Source organism: Aphelocoma coerulescens, chromosome 5 (assembly GCF_041296385.1).
Source record: "Aphelocoma coerulescens isolate FSJ_1873_10779 chromosome 5, UR_Acoe_1.0, whole genome shotgun sequence".
Taxonomy (NCBI): Eukaryota; Metazoa; Chordata; class Aves; order Passeriformes; family Corvidae; genus Aphelocoma; species Aphelocoma coerulescens.
The window spans coordinates 41,750,922-41,773,999 of NC_091019.1; the positions used below are offsets into that span (position 1 = coordinate 41,750,922).

Here is a 23,078-nt window from a genome sequence, read left to right on the forward strand (position 1 = left end):
TCCCAGACTCTGGCTGGGGACAGTGGGATGGCCCTGTCTGGGATGTCCTGCCCTGCCTGCTCCCAGCTGCTCCCAGGACCCTGATGCCCAGAGTGGCCACACTGCTGACCTCTCTAATGAACACAGCTGCAGCAAGATCAAGGACATTAGTTACTCACATGTGGTGAACTTCCACACTGCCATGTAGGGAGCAGACCTGGGACATAACAGGGCTCAGAGTCAGCCACTCCACCAATAACATCTTTTGGGTGAGCAAAATCAACCACCTTGTGCCTCAATAGTTGCATTTTTAGCTAACTTATGTGCAAATTCTGAAAGACAGACGCATTAATATCTGGCTTGTACTAATACAGGTGTATCTGATGCCACCACACACCACAGCAGACAGACCATGACTGGAATTGTACAGTCCAGTGTCCTATTCCTACTTAGGTCATTCCCAAAGAAAATGGAAAGGAAAAATGGAAAGGTTCCTAAAGAGAATCATAGGAATGGCAAAAAACCTGCTTTATATGGAGCCCAAGAAGACTCTATTACTTCACAGGGAGACAAGTCTTTACTTTGGTATACAAACATAGAGAACAATCCAATGGCTAGAAGCCAAAGCTTCAATTTCAGATTACCAGTAAGGGGCACAGCAAAGGGAATAACTTACTCAATGCAGAAACAAAATTTTCACCATTTGAAGTGACCATCAGAAACATTCCAACATCCTCTATCTTGACCCAAGCTAGGGATTAAACTAGGAAGGACCACTGTGAAAGTTCAATGGTTTCTGCTATGCTTATGGGAAGATGATACTTCCCAAGGGCTATTCCAGATATAATCTACAGTTATTAAATTTTTTATTTCCCCAGGAGTTTGAAAAGAAAAGATTCTTTTAGGTGTTTTTTATAAGAAGAAGTATCTTTTACCTATTTTGGGTAAGATGTTGGAAAGTACTTCACCCTTGATCCTAGTCTGAGAAAGAAAACAGAAGAGAAAGGCAATGGGGGGTGATCCTTCCCCTCTACTCAGGACTGATGAGGCCACACCTGGAATACTGGACCCAGTTTTGGACTGCCCGGTATCAGAGAGACATGAACATACTGGAAACAGTCCAGTGAAGGGCCACAAAGATGATGAAGGAACTGGAGCATCTCTCCAGAGGAAATGCTGAGAGAGCTGTGGCTGTTTAGCCTGAAGAAGATAAGGCTTGGGTGCATCTCATCAATGTGCACAAATACCTGGAGGGATGGTGTAAAGAGGACAGAGCCAGACTCCCTTCAGTGGTGCCAAGTGACAGAATCAGATGCAATGGGCACAAAATGAAACACAGGAGGGTCCATCTGAACATAAGGAGATAGTTTTTATACTGTGATGGTGATTGAGCACTGGCACAGGTTACCCAGAGAGGTTGCAGAGTCTCCATCCTTGGAGATATTCAAACCCTGACTGGACATGGTCTGGGGCAACCAGCACTAGGTGGCCCTGCTTGAGCAGAGGGTTGGGCCACATGACCTTCAGAGGTCCATTTCATCCTCAGCCCGTCTGCTGTTCAGTGTTTCTGAGACAGGACTGGCTGGGTAGCCATCAGAATTGCTTGCATATACTTTTGAAAATGACATTCCATTACTATTTTTTACTTGTATCAAAGGTATTTTTTTCTCTATGGTCTGTGGAGCTAGACTTTCCTCTGCATTTTATCAGTACAGACTGAAGCCAGATTAGTCCAAAGAACCTGTGATATGTTGTCCTTCTGCTAATCAAAAATTAATCTTTATGGTACAGTGCCATTTATACCTGGGAACATAATGAAAGGAAGCATATGTGAATTGCCCAGTTAGTCTGTGCCAAAACTCTTTCCAGGGTAAAAGCACTAGCACCTTTAAATGGATGAAAATATTTCATATAAAACACCATATCCTGTCCCTCTTCTAACACTAAAAGGGTTAAGCCTTCTATTCTGTTAAATTAACAAAAGCACTGTTACTATTTCCTCCTTGCTTGCCAGCATGGTTTCCTCTGCAGTAACATCTGTGACACCACAGAATTTTTTCAAGACCTAATTAGTGATGTTAGAAGAAAATGTTAGTTCACCAGATAGTTTGGGGAATAATTTAATTTTTATGTACATATATATATATATATATATATATATATATATATATGTATGTATATGTTTGTCTAGCATCTTGAATATTCCTCATGTCCCCATGAATCCTGTGTGGTAGCAGCCCTGGAATGCAAAAATAATCTAGGGAATTTCTGATCACTAAGTTTAGGGCTAAAGAGCCAATGGTTTCAGTATGCTGCATTGTTTAGATGTGAGGTTAAATTCAGAGATCAGACTAAGTTGCTTTTCTGGAAAACCAGTCTAAATAGAGTTAGGGTGTAGAAGTTCCATTTTTACTGCCTGCCACTGGACTGTGGAGGCAGGACCCTGGAAAATGCAGAACAGTTTATTTAGGAGAGCAGTAGCTTCGCTAGGAAAGAAAAAGACATTAAGTCAGTTTTTTATTTCTAATTCTCCAATCATTAAAATATTATCTGTCACCAGAAGGAGAAGTGTTAAAAAAGATCACTGGCTTTAAGGAAAATACATTGATTGAATTCATCAGAAAAACAGAGCTTATGCGTAAATTCAATTCCCACATCTTCAAAGGAGTCAGTTTATACAAACTGTCTTATACAAATTAAAATGTTCAAAGGATCTAGTTCACTGCAGTTCCCTAAAATCAAATGTATCCCACTTCAGTTTTATAAATTATTATATCTAGAATTTTCTTTTCAACCCATGTTAATATCTTTCTTGTTCAACCCTTTTTAATCTCCTGACCTATTTTCAATGGAAAAGAAATTGACTTTTAGTCATATTCCTACATCACTGAAGGGACCTTAAAGGTCTTTTCCAGCCAAACTACTTGTATGATTCCTTGATGCTATGACTGCTGAGTTTGGCCAGAATTCTGTGCCTTTAAAATATAAGGGCAGAAATCTGCTGTTAATGGCTGTAGCTATGCTTATAAAGACTATTAAGTAAAACCAGAGCTGTGCAATCTGCTAGACTTAAAATAAAAATAAATTCATTACTGTCACTGGAAATAGCAGCCCACCACTGGGAAACAGAATTAAAAAAGAATTGATTTTAGTTGTATTTACATAACCAGGGCAAAAGGCAGGTAAATAAATAATAAATAAAAAAAGATTACTCAAATACATTCTTCTATGACCTGTTCCAGATTCCAATTATGAGAACAGTTTAACAACAAATATTGTGACATGAGCAAAAGATATAAACCCACATCTTCACCTGCTTTCTTTTACCCAGTCTTTGTAATCACACAGAATAATCAAGTATGGTGATGTCAAGGCAATCTGGGAGTTATAGAAAGTGGTTCCCATAACACAGCAGTACCAATTACTCCATACCTTTTCCAGACCAGCCAGTATTTTAGATGGCTTCTTTTGGGTAACCTGAGAAGGTTCACAAACCTATAAAATACTGTTTCCTGATCTTTCATGCAAAGCCTCGTGATGCCTTATACTTACCTAGCAGAACCTTTGAATGTAATTCAGTAGTAGATCATAAGTTTTCCACAAGCAATTTTTAAAGGCCTGTGTTTATGAAGCTGGTGGCATGTTTATAAAATTGTGTAGCATGGATTTAATATTATACATAGAACTGATAAATCAGTGTATATGAGAAAGGCAAGTTTTCCTACCAATACTATTTAATTTGTGCTGAGAACAGTTACAGTTAAGTAAGGAAAAGCAGAAAAAAAATAATGTAGGTTTTCCAATGCAATACACCTGACTTATCATTCCTTTCTCTAAGCAGATTTAGATAGACACGGTGCAGAATGTGAACTCCTATTGACAGTAAGCAGAAGTATAAAATGGCAGTGAAACTGGTGACTTAAGCATTTCCAAAGAGATTACCTCCTGCTTAAGGCAGGATACTTTCAACAATCAAAGAAAAATCTATGCAAGTTCATTTTGTTAAATATACTGTCATTTTCTACTAGCAAGATGTACTGCATTTTGCTATTTTATGGCCACTGGTGCTATTCCACTGTCCTGTAGAAAAAATCTTCTACAGAATTGTCCATTTCTTTTTGTGGTAAGGACAAAATAAGCTTTCCACATAAATTAAACTAGATTGAGATTGTATATTTAAAAAACCCAAAACATTCCCTTCTGATGCTATCTGAAAACAACAGCAGGCTGCATCCACTATTACCACTTTTTTTACATTGAAAATATTGTATGTATAGCAAAGGTAGTTGACAATAGTAAATCAGTTATGTTATATACTGAAATGGTAAGTCAGATTTACATAAAGAAACAGAAACAAAAATTGCATAAACTGCATTCAATATGACAAGAAAAGATTAGGCTTATGATGACAAAGACCAAGCAGAATATGAATACTAGCAACTTTTTAGTAAATGTGCACTAGGGCATAACGTGAAAGTTGCTTTGTAATGACAAAATTTCTTTCACCCGATGGTGAATTTGATGCTGAAAGACATTTCTATGAAGAATATTGTTTTCTTGAAAAAAATGAGATAATCATAATGACTCTTTAATTATTAGCTGAGACTTATGACAAAATATGTCTGCACCCAGAGTTGTTAGTAGCACCTGGTTGATGTAGGTCTTTGTTCCTTCCACATAGCTCAAGTCACATGAGGATAACATTGACCTTATTCCAAGGAAGAATTATTCATGTCATTTCTTTTAGTTATAGAGGTTGTTCACCCAGTCACACCTGACTGAAATAAAAAGGATGGATTTACAAATTCAGTGCCAGACATACTGGGTTGACAAAGTACTTCATTTAATATGTAAAATTAGTTCCAGAGCTATGAAAGGCAGAGGAAGAGACAGATCCAGCATGCTCACTGAACTCTATGATATGAACTCTACTATCCTTTAGGACCTCAAGCAGTCAGCTGTCAAATTCTATAGTCTCTTCTCTGTAGACTTTTTATCTCTATCCTTAATACAGTTCATAGACTTGTCTAGCCACACTGCTCCATTAGTCATTTGTTTTCTTTCCACTTCCACTATCATCTCTGCACTACCATCTTTCTCACAACAGAACCTCCAAAAATCTGGCATTCTTGAAGATGCCTTTAGAGGATTGCTCTCTGAAAAGTAGATTTATTCCCCACCCCCAGTCACCAATCCTTCTTTTTTCTTTTAAATCCAGGGAAAGAAAACAGAAACTCCAATATGCCAAGGTGACAAAGGGAAGCTATGTTAAGCAGAGAATTAAATTCAAGATATCTACAGTCTTCACAAGAGGACATCCTTCATGTCTTCCAAGTCCCCTTTCCCTCTTCCTTAGGTTCACCTTTACTGCTAATTGGAATTTTGCCAGGGCAACTACTTGTAAAACAAATGGCTAAAATTACGAGGAGTCCAAACCTTTTTTGTCCTACATGTGAAATGAAAGATATTTCTGCCTAGAGTAATGTTCCTTACACTCGGGTCACAGATCTTGGGATAACTCAGGCTACTCCTAAACCCCTACTTGAATCTGGCCCTAAGAGAAGAAATTGTATTAACTTACTCTCATTCTGTGTAGAGTATCCATGCAGTAGGATAAATAATGTTCAACCACTACACCTGGGAGTCTCATTCAGAGTAGACAAATATTCCTATACACAGAAGTTTTAATGGATTTTCCATGCAGGTACTAGTCCAGTCAAGCCCTGTTCAGCATTAGAGGTGTGCCTTATAGTCATAAGACACCTTATTTTGCAGATATATGTTCTGTGTTGTCCACTTTTGGTAAGATATGCTATGGGGCATAGCACTGGGTGCCAGTTGTCTTAATATTTATTGACTCATAAAAGTCAGCAAATGACAAGAATTCCTTGTTCTGTCATACACCATTACTCGAATGGGCATTACAGCAACCAGCATTTCTACTCACATTTTAGTCCAACGTGACTGCTGTTTTCCACAATGATACAAGAGCAGTAACAGGTAATAACTACTTCATGACAAGCTTATTTTGTGGAACTTGAGAGCCCAAGCAGTGAAGGGATTAGTAGTGCTGCTTTTATAGGTCATTTTGATATTGGTATGGAAAGCAGCTAAACTAACAAGATGGCAGTTTTTCACTTCAGTATCTTTCTATTTCATATCTTTTATGTAAGTGCATCCATTTCTGTGTTTATTCCATCATCTCACTAATACAGGAAATAATTGTGAGACTTACAAATACAGCTCTGCATCATTGACTCTATTTTATCTTTGCTGTAGTTATGCTAACAAATACAAGTATATGAGCTATGAATGGTCTTGTCACAGCCATTATCTTTCTCCTGATGGCTTTTTGAGTTCAGCATGAACTATTTACATGTAGCTTTTGGAATCACAGAAACAAGGGCAGGGAAGGACCTCAGGAGGTCACCCATTGCCTCTCCCTGCTGCAGGGCAGAGCCAAAGAGCTAAACCATGGCTAAACAGATCCAAGCTCTCCCTAGCTGTTACCATCTGACCCACATCCAACCAAGAGCTGCTGGTGGCTGTTTACCTCAGCTTCAAGATCTGATCTGTTTATAGCTGCTTTAACCGGAATAGATTATGTGATCCATGCTGTGCATTGCCTATACAGCTCTTTTCATTCCATGCTCTTACAGTCTCCTTTCACGATGCCCTGTGTCCTCTGCAGGTCTGGAAATCTACACATTGCAGTGGAAAGAAGGACATTTCCACTGTCCCTATAACCACCCTATGATCAACAAATAGTTTCATCAGTCTCTGTGTTCTCAGATAAATCCTCTGCTTTCACAAGCCAGAGCAGTTATAAAGAGCAAGACATGATATCATGTCTTTAAAAAATCACAAAACTTCCCAAGAAACTGATTGCCCAACAGAAAATGAAGGAAAAAGGGCAAAACTGACCATAATGTAACAGGTAAGCAAAATGAGTGAGACTCAGGTTTCTGCTTGCTTTCATTTGCAAACCGCTCAGTCACAAGTGTCATTTTGAAAATGAAGTTTGCTGAGGCTGCACAGAGCTTTCCTTGAAAATCATTTTGTACAGAGGGAATTCCACTGGGAGAATGTGACTTGGATAATGAAGTGATCTCAGTGCTGGTGGTCTCTTTTCTAGCAGTACACTATTTATCCATATGCTGCTTTTATTCCTGAGGAATGCATCATCTTCATACTGCCAGGTATTGGTAACATTGCTATGGCAAGGCATGCATGTAATTGTAGGAACATGTGTGCAACTCTAAGAATTTATCCACTGCAAAACCAGAGCAGGGGAGCAAAACTCTACTCACTGAGCAGGAATTTTGCCAGCAAGTCTCAGATTTCATCCTTGAGATTGCCCCTCTCTTAGGGTTATGGATGAGGTAGAAAAGTATTACTGGCTTTGCTTCAGAAAGGGGACATCTGACAATGAGTAAACTGCTCTATCACCATTGCTCAGAGGGTCTCAGAAATAATCCCAGCACACTGCCTGAGAAACCTTGTCCTTGTGCTTTTTTCTGATGGAATAGCATTAGCAAGCTTTACAGTTTAAAACCTTGTGAAGGTTTTGTAGGGTTTTTTATCCCCCTTTGGGTGGAACTAACCTGCTGCAATGTGTTCACATGATACAACCAACAGTGAACTAAGGGCAATCCCAGGGAGACAAGCCTGATAGTGTGGAACAGATTTAGAATAACCAGAAGGGGCACAGATCTGAAGTGTCATGGCATATTTCAAGGTAAATATACAGGGTCTTTTAGAAATTTTGATCTTCAACCCACTGTGTAGCAAGGAAAAAAAAACTATAAGTATGCAATTTGGCTGAGGATATACAGAGTGATGGACCAAGATTACACTTCTTTCCTTGGCTGTACCTGTCTCACAGGTTTCAGATATCTCTAACACCAGGGCTTCTAGCCTTGCTCTGAGCAGGTCTCATCAACAAGGATTTGAAACTGCCTATGGTATCCAGTGATTCATCTTATATAATGATTCAGTGTTGCAAGCTCAGGGAGCTTAGCCAGGCTGAACAACAGTGGAAAGTTTTCAATTTTTTTTCTTTTCTCAGACAAGATTTTTGAGGCCACCATCTACTTCTCTGCTCACAGATCCCAGTTCAGACCCCACTGACCATTCATTTCATAGATCTCACTGCAGGGTGCTTCAGTTTGGAAAATTTCTCAGTTCCCACAGTTATTCTATTCCTAGCATGTGAACAAAATAGTTACAGCATTCTTCCTGGGGGACATCCCTCAGAGCATGTGATCTTTTAAAGGAGAGACCTAAGATCCACAATCAAATTATCAGATAGGAACTTACAAGATTGTCCTTATGAGGAAGTATTATTCAGGAGAGCAGTTTGCTGATTTTAGAACCGTCAAGTTTATGTATGATATTTGTGTTGCAAGGCAAAGCTCCCTATAAGCGGACGTTGGCTAACGAAGGTTCAGTGGAAGCTGTACTACCCATGTCTAACATTTACCTCCCTATTACACTGCAATAATCATGTTACGCAGGGACAGACCTCCTGGAAGTACAGGCAGGCTTTGTGTGATAGATTGCTGATATTCATGCACAAAAGCAAGACCACCAAACCTTTGCACTTGTCAATATTTGTACTCTAGCAGTTGGTGGCTAATGGCTTAACACACTGATTCTTGTTGCCACCCTCCCCCCTGTATTCCAGGAAAAATAAGATTCAGTTTCCCAACTCAGGGATTTGAAAAAAATCGAAATGCAAGCCAGGCCCAGCCTCCAAAATAAATATCCTTTATTCTCATAGAGTCCTGTACATACAGATACACCCTGGGCTTTTTTTAAAAGCAAAACCAAATTAAATAAAAAACCAAAACTAGAATCAACCCCACACACTGCCAACAACAAACCCAGCAAGGACAGTGACGTATATTTCAGATGCAAAGCCTTAGTGTTTTGGCTGTGCAAAACAGGAGATTTCTACTTGACCTGGAACCAGAACCTAAGGCTTATAGACTCACATTTCAGCAACCCATCAGCTAGGTCAGAACAACCTACCCAGTGCTTCCCCACCCAAATCTGGCCTGCAGGTATTTGCAGTCAAGTCTTGGTGGAGGTGGGGCCAGGAGGTTCAAGCAGCATCCTCAGCAGTGAAGTATCACCTCCTACATCTCTGAATAGCATGGCATCCACTTAGGAGAGCTGCTTCTCACCACTTCCACTTAAGTAAAGGACGAAGTAAACACAAACCAAATACCCTCTGCAGGAGCATGGTCAGCACAGGCATACCTCTGCAAAACAGCCCACAAAGGGTCAAAGACCTGGAGGTCATCTCCTTTGTCTGCCAAGATCAGGCATGGTCTTCTCATCCACTGAGCTCAGCATAGATCATTACAGATCTTATTACTCCTCTTGATTGACAAAATGACTGTTTTATTAACTAGGAACACTCTGCTTGGCAAAAGCAAAAAGATTTGTATTGCTTTACGTGTGCAGCCACATTTCATGCTACGTCAGGGTGGAACTCACCAGTAATTACAGTTTGATTTCTTTAATGAATCTCTGAAAGTATCTGCTTTCAGTTTTACATGTTTGAAAAGAAAAAAAAAATGGAGATGGGAAAGGGAAAACAAATATGGCCCAAGGAATCCTCAAATTCTTTCATGCTGTGAGTTTTCTGCCAAGACTATCCACAGAAATAGAAGCAAAGGAAGGACATTTACAGTAAAGTGGTGCTTTTGCAGACTCTCCCTTTAAAAAAATTAATTTTGCTAGAAGCCTTAGTACAATTCTCAATTTATAACAAGACTGTGGCAAGATTACAGGAAGCATACAGGGTGTTCCTTCAAGGACCCTGTTCTTAGGCCTGGTGCTGCCAAGAGATGCTGTGTGAAACCAATTCCCTCTACCTGTACACAATCCCAGAGATGGCTATGCATAACATATTCACATAACAATGGTCAAGGTAAAATCCACAGATGTTGGAAGCCAGAACTGAACCTGGGAACAACTGTCTTCTTCAAGAGTATCTTCACTAAGCAGCAGCAAAGCAGATTTTCAGCCTACATTTATTTGTTCAAATGCAATCGCTTGCTTATTTGTCTGCCATAATTACCTTTACCTATTTGTAAAGGTAATTATGACAGTGACACAAGTATAAGCCAAAAAGTATACTTACCTTTTTAAATGAAAATTTTCAATTAAAAAACCTGGGTTTTGATAGAGAAAAGATTTGTGATTTTTGCTGGAAACACTTCTTTCCAAGTGTAGGTGCAATAAATTTACTAATCAATATTTTGGCTCAAGACTTACTCAAATCTGACATTTTTTGGAGGATTCTTTTATAGAAAACTACCTGAATACATGGGATTGTGGGTTCATTCCTTTTCTTATTACTTTTAAATGTTTTTTCACAGAAATCACTTACAGATATGCCAGAAAGATAATGCCTGTGAGTATAGGAGCCACATTCCTCAGGGTACCACAAAGACATATTCCTAATCCAGGGTGTTAGAACCAGAGGATCTCTGTGATCCCTTCCAAGCCAAACCATCCTATGACTCTAGTGCTAGGTTTCTGGCTTTTAAGACCGACATCTTAAACCAGAAACAGCAACATTCAGCTAAAAGTCCTCTGCATTATTTACAAAAGATGGTCAGATAGTAGAGTGAAACAAGTAAATTACGTAAAGTGGCAGAAAGCTCTGGGTGAGGCTCCAAGATTATAGGATGCTTCAGTTAAAAAATAAAATACCTGACCACTTGAGCAGCTACAATATATTGCCAAAACAAACTACAATTATTTATTCAGATGATGCTCCTTGACTTTCCTTTCAGGAACACTGCCAGAAAATAAATTAAGTATTCACGGAGTCAACAACACAGAAAAGACACTTAAAGAAAGCTCTGAAGTCAGAATATGCAACACACTTCATTTAACTAAGCAATATACTTAGATAAAGACTAGTTTTTCTTTAGCTTACTAGGATTGCTTTTTATCATTTAAAATTTAATGGGTTTATTTAGAAGGAAAATAATTAAACAGTGGAATGAATTATGCCACCAACAAGAAAAGGCACACAAAATAATAATTTTATTTCCATTTATAAGAAATATTTTCCTCTCCAAATTCTCTCATTCTTATCAGCACTACTTGGCCAGTTTAGCCTTTAGTGATTTTGTGACATGATTTATTATACACAGAGGACAATAAAGTCAGTTCTTACCTTCTGGTTGTCTGGGGATTTTTCACTAAACACGTACCTAAGAGTCTGGTTTATGGGTGCAATAAATATGGATAGGAGGCTGTGGTCTGGGGTTCATCAGCCATCATCAATGTGGAAACACACAATGTCAAAAGCCGGGCAGCTTGAGGTGTGCGTTCTGGATGCTAACTGCTGCCTTGCACAGGAAATGTGTGGGAATGCTCTGGCTTGCCTTGGGCCACTTTCTGGGAGATGGGCACCAGTGGAAACTCAGTCTCTCGTCCTTTGCTGCCAGGATCCATCAGCTTCAGAAAGGGTGGAACGGTGGTGGTGACAACCATGGAGAGCCAAGCACAGTGGGTCACCTAAAGAAAGGCACACAGGATGTCAGGATGTAAGACCTGAGAGCTCATGGCATGCCTGCTTCTGAGTGCCATCTGTGTGTCACTGTATGCTTGAAGTAAAAGAGGCACTGGAACAGAAAGATAATATACCCACTTGCTGTAAGTCTAACTCCTGTAACGTTAAAATACTTTCTGGGTAAAATCACTTAACTGATACATCTGATAGGGAAACCTGTTCCATAATGCCTAAAGCCTGACTAAGGCAAACAATATGAAGACAAACTAGATTAAAATGTACTGTGTCTACAGTTCATATGTTTGTTAAGTAGATTAGCTCATACCTACAAAAATAGTGACATAATTCTCTCCCCTTACCTTTTTCCTGAGGAGGTCTCTGCCTTTGGAACAACTGATGTAACCCTGTTCAAGTTTTTCACTGTCTGGCAGCAAATGAAACTCCCAAAATTGTCTCATTAAACCTGACTAACATTTGGGTCTAAAGCACTCCAAATGAAGACTGAGCCAATTTCTCTGTAAAAGACCTATCAACAATGCGAGAAAACATGAATAGAGAAGTTTTGAAGAACCCTAACTTTCATTCTGTTGCTAAGGGATACACTTCCTTGGTATACATACTCCCATGCTCTCAGCAAGTCTGACTCACAAGAAGTCTGGTTTTCAGTAAATAATGAAAGCCCTACACTAATGAAAACAATATAAGAAGGGTCAAAAATGAAGTAAAATAAAATAGCATGCAAATTAAATATTACTTTACACTCCAGACAGTACATAGGGTGCTTTACCATAAGAGTGCTCTCTATAGGCTGCATAATGCACCTGGAAAATTTATGTTGAGACAGATTGGATTTTGTTCCATTTGCAAAGTGATGTTTTTACTGCTCTGCTCCCCTTCTATTGAGCCCAAACAGCTCCTTGCTATTTGTGTCCCTTTTTCTTTTCCTTTTTTTTTTCTCTGCAGCAAATGCCACTGCCAAATATCTTTCTCCCACGATATCTCCCTGTCCCTCTCACTTTTCATAACCTCTACTTGTTACATGGAATGGTTTTAGAGACACAGGGGTTAAGGCCAGAACTTCCCCAAGTTTTGTTCCCATGAATTTCAGAGAAAGCTACTGGTAGTCATAACTTCTAAAATTAGGAATTATTTCTGAAAATTTTCACTAATCTTCTTTACCCCAAAGGTCAGTGTGTGAGGCAAATCCCAAGTCCTAATGCTGGTCTTGGCATTTGTTGGGTGAATTACAGACGAAAGCCATAACCAACTTGTTCCTCCATAATTGCAAGATTCTCTCCCTCATTCTGTTATGCTTCCAGCAGCATGGTTACTGGAATGACTGGCTCTGGATTTCCTATGGTATTTCTCTGAAACTATTCACATGAGTGAAGATAAGGATGAGCTTAGAGATTGACCTTAACCAACTAATTCAAAATATCTTGAATTACGGAAGCTACATGCTCCAAAATGCACAAAATACCTGCATTTTAAAACCAACATAGAACATATAACTATTTTATCACCTATACTATTATCTGTTTCACTCTGTAGATTAGTAATCAAAATATACAACTTGAAAATCTAAGACAATTATAAAAGAGAAGAAATCTATTGCAATAAATGTGGAGAAAATACAGAGTAGGAATTTTACGTTTTGTTCACCTGAAAACCAGGTTAAGGGAAATTTTTTCCTATTTTCAAAAGGTCATATGCACAGCTATTAATCCTGTGACTCACAAGTCACTAAAAGGTCAGTGGTTTTTTCATGTACACACGCTAACTATTAAAATATAACAAAGTTAAAAGAAAATCCCCATTGGGGCAGGATAATAAAAACCGGAAAAGAAATGTGAGTAATGGGGGAAGAAAAAAAAATTTAAAGGAGCTAACTTTAAAATGCAACATTGTTTTTGATTTTTACAACACAGGTGTTACAAGAGGGGAAAAAAAAAAAACATTTAAAAGTATCTGGGATAATTTTTTATGCATACACAGGAACTTTCTTACAAATCCCTTATCCCAAGTTTTTTCCCCTTTTTCTGTCATTGCACTTACTACTAAACTTCCCACTAAAATAAATAGTTTGTATGAAATCCTGTGTACTAAATCCTGTAGTTCTTGTTCAAGCAAAAATTCCTGCTGACTTAAGTGGAAATTGTATTTGAGCAAGGCTTTGATCAAACATTTTATATTCTAGACTGCTGTAAGTGGAGCAGCGGGAAACTATATCAAGCAGGTGAAATTTTGCATTTAACAGCCGTCCTTCTGTAATCTGCTCCTCCTAATGCACTTCACATCTGGAGGGATACCATAATAACCAGCATTTTGTTAAAACATCTCTGAAGTCAGGAGTCTGCCTATGTCTCCTTCTTTGCTTCTGTATACAGTTGAATAGAGAGGGATGTGAGTTTAGGGAACATTTTACATTATGTGTTGTTAATTATCCATGTTTGTTATCAAGTTTACAAATGCTAAACACTGGAGTCCTTAATATAAAAAGACTTTAATGTAAAAAGAGTGCCCGTAGCTCTATGAAAATTATGTGTGTGAGGTTTCTGTTTATTGAATTCCAACCAAAATTACAGCAATGTACCAGCGTTGTTGGACTGGATCCTGCTTTGGCTGGAACAGAATACACTGAAGTGCTCTTCTTTTTAAAGGTCTCAGGTCTAATATTGTCTTACATTTCATATCTAGACAAAGTAAATTGGTACCTTCCATGCTAAAACAAGAAAAGCAGTATTATAAGAAACAGAAATAAGCCCTAATGGCTTAACATGAAAAAAACATTGACCCCTGGATTAAATGCTGTTGACTGAGGTTAACCAATACTTTGCTTTTGGCTTAAGTGGGGTCAACAGTTGACCTAGAAGCATTTGCTCCAGTTTCAAAAAGCAAATTTATGGTTTCTTGTCTGTAGATGAAGCTTGTAGAGTTCTGTTGCATTAGTGAGTGGACACCAGAGACAGTCAGGAGTAACCTGTTCCCTATTTTGAGGTAAATGATTCCCACACTCAAAAGGTGTGACTACAGTAGCACATAAAGGCAGGGAAAACGTAAGAAATTCACATCCCCTTGGTGAGATATTCTACTAAGTTTAAAAACTGCTCTGTGCCAAAGAGATATGTTGAACTATATGCATACCACTAAGAAAAAGCTAAGACATATACAAGATTTCGTCCTTTCTGAGTGACTCCCATGTATATGAAGGTCTATCTTTAGATCTTAGATGTTGCATAAATCAAAAGGAAGATCATTAATCACTGATACTGTCTTTTTCAAGAAGCATCATGAGTAGCTCCTTCCATCCTGAAACAGAGTCTGAGTAAGCAACCACTGTACTGTTTAGTTCTAGAATAAGGGGGGCTCCTGAAGCTTCCCATCCTACACACACTGAACCTCCATGGCTGACTTTATACCTTGAAGATTTTGCTCACAATGCACTGGGATGAAAGGCTCCATATAATTGCACAATGACATCTTATTACCATGACACGCAACTGGGAAAAGATTCACACGGAGAAAGCATTCACCTGGACTCCTGATACAACCAGTAAAGAGCCCAATGGTATCCAGTTTCTAAATACTCAAAATAAGGTTATTTACTACCATTCAGAGAGCACTATAGCTCTGTTGTCACAGTAACAAGTAGCAGCAATACCATTACTGAACCAAATCACATTTGCAGTCTCCCAGCATTGTTTTCAACAGAATATATCTGAATGCTTTTTATTTGTTAGCAAAAAGTAGGATGTTAGCCTAAATGAGAAGAAGGGATGCAGGATTATGCTCTTATTTCATCTGTTATTTCAAATGAAAGCAACATAGCAGGAAAATCATGAATGCATTTTAAAAAATATAATACACAGCATATTCTCTAATGTTCTGCTGCAACTCAAGGCAATTCAACCTTAATAAAACTTCAGAACTCTGGTCATTCATTTGCAAATGTTAAAGTTTTGGATTGTTCCTTTTTGGGTTTTGGGTTGTTGTTTTTTTTTTTTTAAGAAATCTATGACTATTGATATAATTAAGAACTATTCAGCAGGTTGCCATAGGAAACCTATTTTTTCAGCTAACCCAATACCTCTACAGATATTTGAGTTACTTAATGCTTCACTGGAAGTAGAAAATTACTCTTATATTTAAGAATCAGCATGATTGGCCTTTTTAATATAGACAAAATATTTGTCCTCGTTAAAAACAAAAACGACTTTAAAGTGTCTTCTATCCTAGTTTTGCAGGGAAAAAAAAGTTAACATCCTCTTATATTTATCAGGTACTTGCAGGGGAAAAAATGTAATAAAAATACTAGAGGAAGAATCCAAATCTGTATGAAGTGAGAGCTTAATCAGTTTCTTCTTTTTCCTTGTCTCATTTCATTTTAATTGCTTCTTACAAACACTCACCTTGTGTGGTGACCTATTTACCCATTGTTTTTCCTATCCCATATTGTTCCCACTCCCACCCCCCACCGCTTTCCCCTGCCCCTAGCCCTGGCCATTCCCTCGGGCTCTCCCTATCGGTTCCTGTACCCCAATTCCGCCCATGTACCGCCCCTGAGCCCCTGACAGAACCCCCTTTGCACTGGGATCACGAGGTCTCTCTGCCTCTGGGGGTCACCCGGACAAGGTGTAAGGTTAAAGATCCTCTAAAACCCTCGTGGAGGGACCCTTCTCGCCTCCTTCACCGTCACTGTGCTGTAGAGCTGATAGCTGGCCAGAGCAAGAATGCAGAGCTGTCCAAAAAAAGACTGCAGGAGGACAGAATGGCTGCCCTGCCCTAAGAAGCTCCGCTGAGCTCTCAGGAGAAGCTGCAGCTTGCTGATCTAAACCTAGCACTACAGCAATCTTGGAGGAGGAATGTTCACTGTCTGTGACTGGTTTTCATGCTGAGTCACCATCTAATTTGGAGATCTTAAAAACAAGCGTGTTCACTTTGTAGTCTGGTCTACAGGAAACAATGGAACTGAGTTTGAACATATGTTTTCCCAAGCAGGTATGGAAAGTGGCTCAAGGATGCAGAAAAACCTCTGAAATGCTTTCCATGCAGTTTCAGAATGAGCTTCAGGAACTTTCTATACTTTAGAGAAATGTATCTTTTTTACAAACATTCCTTCTAATATGTTGATAAAATACTGTGCATGTGCTCATTAAACACTGTTTAGATAAGACTTGCTCCAGTCAACCACACTGATTTAATGTAAATGTTGTTGAATGTTACTGAGAGCACCAGCTAAGCCCTATCCCTGCTGTTCCTATCCATGAAATCTCCCCAAGACCTGGCTATCCAAAGTGAAAACTCTCTCTCAAGGTAACAGAAATCTCTAGAGCCACCTCAGGTAGACAGGAATTTAACAGTCCAAAAAGAAAGCAATAAGAGCTAGTGTGGCCATAGCTACTGGTGACCAGCACAGCCTAAATCCCACTGCAGTTCCCTCTTGGTTGGAGCTAAGTACGAATGCACTTTCCAGGCTATTCACACCTAGATTAATTATTCTTAGTGGTCAAATCTGAAAGGAAAAAATACCACACTGATCGTCCCCCATGTGAACTGCCTGTTTGTTTTCATCAACTGTATTTCAGTCAGGTCCTTTGAATGTTAATTAATCACAATAACACAGAACACGTTACAGAACGTATTTAGGATGAATTGTCATGTTTGGGGCCATGTGGATCTGATTACTTTTATTATTATTACCCTGCCTAAATACCTGTCTTTCTAGGGTATGTAACCTCTTTGATTTCTACATACTCCAGCACGGGACTTCATCAAGAATATAATTCCCCTTTTCATCTTCGCAATCCCAGCTCACCTATTTGGTGTTGAAAACACCCCAAATCAGTTGGTAGGGAAGAATATGCACCACTGTACAGCCATCTCAGCAATACTGAAGCTGCATCCATTGCTGCACTAACAACAGCTGCTCCTATTGCAGACAAGTTTGGCATGATTTGGGCAAAGAAGATTCAACAAATTTTCCATTTGGCATGGATATAAAGGAGAGAAAAGTTTTGCACAGTATGATTTCACATCATTTAAAATTAGCCTTAGATTTCAGTCGTGCCTTTAATTTCAAGGTCAGTCTTCGTTAATGCTCTCAAATAGCATTCTTGAAGAGGTGCCTTGGAAAGATAAAAATAATCACGTTCAGTACTTGCTAAGTAGTTCGGTCCAACTATGCAAGAGTTAAAAAAGTCCTAATCATACAGAAAAAAAAAAAATCCAAAGTCCATTGTTAGTAGGGAGAGGCAAGCACAAACAGCAGTTAGCAAATGCTAAATAGGACATGCAAAAAGACTTCCATTACATAAATAGAGATAATTATAGGGTTACAGAAAATTCCCACAGAGTAAATTTGAGAAGTCATATGGCTAACAAGGACAACTATGAGAGAAGATCTTTTCTGGTGCAACAACAGAAAGGTGGGCAAGAACAGAAGGGGGATGTCAACTGACTTTTAAGAACAGCACAATAAACATGCAGCAGTATTGCAAGGATGAGATGGAGCTAAACAAATTGTAGTCTGCATTTAAAAACAGGATGTCATTAGAACCAGTAAAAGCAATATTTCTATCCTTGTTTTCTAAGGTGCCATGACAGTAACCATGAGGACTGACTTTTAGACATTTCAGTATTAAACCCAACAGGTAGTACTTACTGTTGTAAGGTAGTACTTACTCTTGCTTCTGTTCACTCCTTTCTTCTGTTTCTTTTTTTATTATAAGGCTTTTTAACTCTCCACCATTAACTGTTGATCTTGCAATAAGACAGAGAAGAGTTCAAAGTCAAGTGCCAGAATGCAAACAGGGCAAAGGCACAACTGCAAAGACAGATGAAGATGCTATAAAGTTGATTTAAAAAGAAAAAAAAAAGAGCAAAGAAAAGAGAATAAGAAAGAATTTATTGCTTTGGAGCTCCTGCATAAGTGGGAAAGGAAATGCTGTATATTGATATGTATTTTGATAGGTTTAATCTCTGTATAGCTATGTAATGTTGTAACTCTTAATACAGCAATACAGAAAAGGGAAGTATGGGATGTAATTGCTCAGGCAGAGTTATGAGGTATGCAGGCATACGTGAGCTCTTGCACACAGACCAGAACAAACACAAACACTTATTGTTGATTTGATAAAGAAATACAGCATATTTTGTGGTGTGCACCAGCCAGCTGCCAACTCACTGCTAAATTGAATGTGCCTACAGTCTGGACTGAGTGGTCTTGCTGCCCCACATAGCGTCTGAACTGCTCATTACTGGCTTTCCCAGAGAATAGAGGAGATCATTGGGAGTAGTCAACAGTAAATGATCTTGCTGTTAAGCATTCCTAGTTCACCCCTAATGAGAACATCTAGGTGCCCAGGATATGATTAAGGGTCACATACCAATAAGCTGCTCGAGCCTCCGCCTTCTCTCCCTTGACTTTAGGAACCCTCGCTTGATTATTAGTGGCACTTTCTAATTCATGCGAAGAACTCACAGTTTTGGAAGAAGGCCAGAAGTACCAATCATAACACTTGCATGGGCAACTTCTTCAAGCTCTCTTTTGCCACTCCTTCACTATGGAATCTTTTTCTAAAAAGGACTTTAGGAAAACAGGATCACTAGGGCAGCTGGTATAAAGCAGCAGTGCTTATTTTTAGCAGACCTACAGACTTTTACCAGCTGTTTAATGCCAATATTAAGCATGGAATATTGCTATTTGTCTACTCTTCTTGGAAAATATGGGCATATCCACAGATCAGCAAGTAATGGCAACGTCCCAGAAGCAGCCAACCTTGTACCTGGAGGCCTGTGTTGTGAAGGATCCTAGGCCAATTCAGGGGTGGTCTGATAGCTCCAGTTGTGTTTGTCCTCTGAAAACAGTGGTTTGTTCTCACAGACAGCGTTGGACTGAAACTCAGACCTGTGCATCTGCCCTTGCTGAGAGAAAGTAGGAGGGAAAATCCCAAAGGGAACTTTTGCAAGCAAAGCCTCTGCATTTCCCAGTGCTGTGCAAACATGCGCCTTCTTCAGCTTCTGGCATCACACCATTTCAATTTCCTGCTGCACTCAGGCAAGAATATTTCTGTCTAACACATTTCAAAGAGGAACATCATTAGCATTAGTGCTTAAGGTCTTTGAAACTGCAAAGAAAAGGCAGGTGTGTCGATATGGAAGGCATTCTGAGAGGGCAGCAAGGTTAAAATATTTCTATTTAAAGTTGACCTGCTTTAATGAGGAGATTAGATCACATGACAGACACAGATTTTGTGAGATTTTATAAATTCTGTCTTCAAACCAGTTTGTCTCAAGTTAATTCTCAACTGTTCAGGTTTATTAGAATAAAAAGGAAGGAAAATGTATTAAACAGCAGAATGATCCTATAAATATGTTTGTCATCCTCTTCTACTAAGTGAGAGAATATTTTAATTTATTAGCGAAGTACAACTATTTGTACGTCATCAGAATAAATGGTTTAGGATAATTTAAAAGCATTTCTCCATGGACCAGGATATAGCTAGCAACCTAGACTCCAAAAGTAATTTGTAAAAACCTTCCATGCTGTCTCTCAAAACTTGTGCCAACCCTTTTCACAGACGGAATACAAAAGACTGTGAGGTGTCTGGCAGCTAAGAGTAAAACATATGTACACTGAGCATGTTTTACCTCAGTAAGTTAACACAAGACAGGAGGAACAGAAAACCCCTAAAGGGACAAATTGAATTAATGAAAAAGTCTAAAGCCCCCAGAAAACCAATGTCCTTTGGCCACTAGACCAAAATGTATCTCCTTCTGCAGCAAGCCCCTTGGACAATTACCTGCTTTTGTCCTTTGTGAATCACCTTGACTTTTTTTTTTCAAGTTTTCATAATCATATTAAACAAACTGTGTAAGTTGTGTGAGTCTTTTATTGTTTTGGCTAATTTCTGGACAGAGTCCAGAAACTTATCTCTCTGCCTCTGAAGTATGAGTCTCATCACATAGCACAGTAAAAATAAATCATGATTTGCATTTCTCAATAGCCTTCAAATAACTACATGGAGTAAAGCCAAACCCAGCCTCTTCATTGAAACAAACAGTTTGCTTTCTCACATACCAAGATTGTTTCTCGTTCATGTAAAGAATAATTTCTGCCTCCATGTGGAAACTACCAGCCACATTTCTCCCTGGTAGCTCACGTAGTGAGTGCTTTGAGTCAGCACGTCCAACCACAACAGCAAACTTTGATAGGATTTACTTGTAGCATTGAAACATTCTGGCACGTATTCAGGTCATGACTCAGGGTGCTTATCTGTGAAGCGAAACTCCCTCTGGGATGTGAAGCACCATCATCTCAACCACTTCTTTTCCTCCAAAAAAACAAACAAACATTCGGCACACTTCTCAGTCTAGGTCCTTCCTTCTTTCTCATCCCTCACCCAACCCTAGCCAGAGGCAAGCTCAGGAAAATGTGAAGAACACAGGCACAATTGTTCTCAGTTTCTACCCTATGCTCATTATATTGGCAAAGTTCAAAACCATTTGCTTCTGCCATTGTACTTTTAAACATTTGTAGTTCTAGAATTCATCAAAATCCCAGCACCATTCTTTGAAATAGGTTCGTGCCTTCTATTTGTCACACTTTCATTCAACAAATGTATCACCATGTTCACATGTTTATCTGGAAGATTGTTAGACATTCAGTCCTTAAAAATAACATGTGTCTTCAAAAGGGAAAGTTTTCCCCACACCCTGACTTTATGTTTTGACTGTATGCTCAATTTTTTAATATGTAGAGGAGTCCTTCCAAAAGTTGTGTGAAGTAGACAGAAAGAAAACAGGTGCTAGAGACACTTAAAAAAAGCTGCCCATGGTGGTTAAGTTACAGAATTTAACATGAAAAAGGAATAAAGAATGGATGAATTTGTGTCTGAAAAATGACATATGTCCTTTACTTCTGTTTTTCTTTTCTGACAAACAACCCAGGTAAAGGACACCCTTACTCATTCTTAAGGTAAGTAGACATAAGACAGAGAGGTCATGTGCACACAAATGTTAAATTAAAAACCAATTCTAATATAGTTAAAACAACATCCCAACATAGCTACTCCCATGCAGGCAGCAGAACAAAACAAAAGTGGAGCAGGGCATGTAAAATCAGTCACTTTTACTGGCCTAGTAGTTTTGATGAAAACCTCAATGGTTCAGCTGAAATAGTTACTCTGGTATGAAGACATGAAGTCCATAGCCACAGTACAAGATTTGGGAAAAGTAGGAATCCTGAACCATTGTAGTTCCATGACTCTATTATCTTCAACAACCTCTCCCACCCATGTTCTTTCCTTTGCAAAAGCCTACGCACAAAATGCAGTTCCAGAGGAATTCCAGATTTTGCAGGCAGGCTGTATTTGCTAAAACACAGAATAAACACTTCTTGTAAAGAATTAGCCTTACTACTCCACACACTAACTTGGCTATTTTCTCTAAGACTGCTGTCCAAAGAGAAGAAAGAAATGAAAGAAGCTGTCAGGAAGAAAGCCTGGGCACATAGCAGGGACAGGCAGGGGCAGAGACAGAGATGAAGAGAAATGTAGTGTGGGTAAGGAAGTAGAGAAGTTTGAACTTCAGAGGAAGCCAAGAACAACCCTTGAGAGAGGAGTAAGAAAGGAAGTTTCTATACGTGCTTAGAATTGCACCTGCTAATCTACACAATGCAAACCCACAGGAAGTGACTCAGTGGTCAGAGCCTGACACACAAAGGGAAGCATCCTATATTCCAGGAAAAGGTATTTGACTTATGCATGGACATAATGTTTTTGTTCAGGTCTTCAACTGCTTTTGGTTCTGTTTCTCATATGCAGCAGTTGCCCTTTCTAACTCACTATTTTTAACTCAAGCCCATCAAAGAGGAAGAGCAATTTTTGAGGAAGATTTCAGTACTTTATCCACATTATATGAAGGATGGACTAGAGTCATAGTGCTCTGAGCACCTAACCTACCCCAGTTTCTCTGTGCATCTTCATCCATAATGTGGCAGTACATAAAAATTAACAAAAACTCACTTATTTGATGTTCCAGGCCAGGCCCTCACACTGAAAATACTTTGTGTCATATCTTTTTTTATCCTGATCCAACAAGATCACAATATAGTGCTGTCATACCAGATATACAAATCCTGATGACAAAGAAAAGGTAGGGCATCATGGCTATTGAATCCTGCTAACTCACAGAGCGAACCAAAGGGATTTTAGTGTCTAATTCCCTTTGCTTCCCCTACCTACAATGGCTTTAAAGGAGAAGAGACAGAATGAACGAGCTAAAGTAGCTCCTGGTTAACAAAATTACTGCAAGGTTGTATAGGCTGCCATCATCTTTTGCAGACAAGGATGCCCATAGATGGAATTTTCCTCCAGCCAACAGCTACCCTATTACCTTAGAACCCCTGAATGCACCACCTGGGAAGTCCTTTTCCTGGACTCTGGCAGGACCCACGTCCTATGGGCCCACAGCATGCAAGGAGCAGCAGTTAGGAGAAGGCCACCTTCATGCTACCCTGCACACCTGCCCCATGTGCCACTTGGCAGAACCATAGTATGCA

General features: G+C 39.1%; 1 long non-coding RNA gene across 1 annotated transcript in view; it reads right to left on the reverse strand.

Annotated features, from left to right (window-relative positions):
• Window positions 1-11,054: 11,054 nt before the first annotated feature.
• LOC138111647 (uncharacterized) overlaps window positions 11,055-23,078 on the reverse strand; it is a 41,326-nt gene continuing 29,302 nt past the window's right edge. Inside the window, exon 4 of the long non-coding RNA XR_011151412.1 lies at window positions 11,055-11,523. This is a non-coding gene — a long non-coding RNA (uncharacterized lncRNA). The remainder of the gene's footprint in view (window positions 11,524-23,078) is intronic.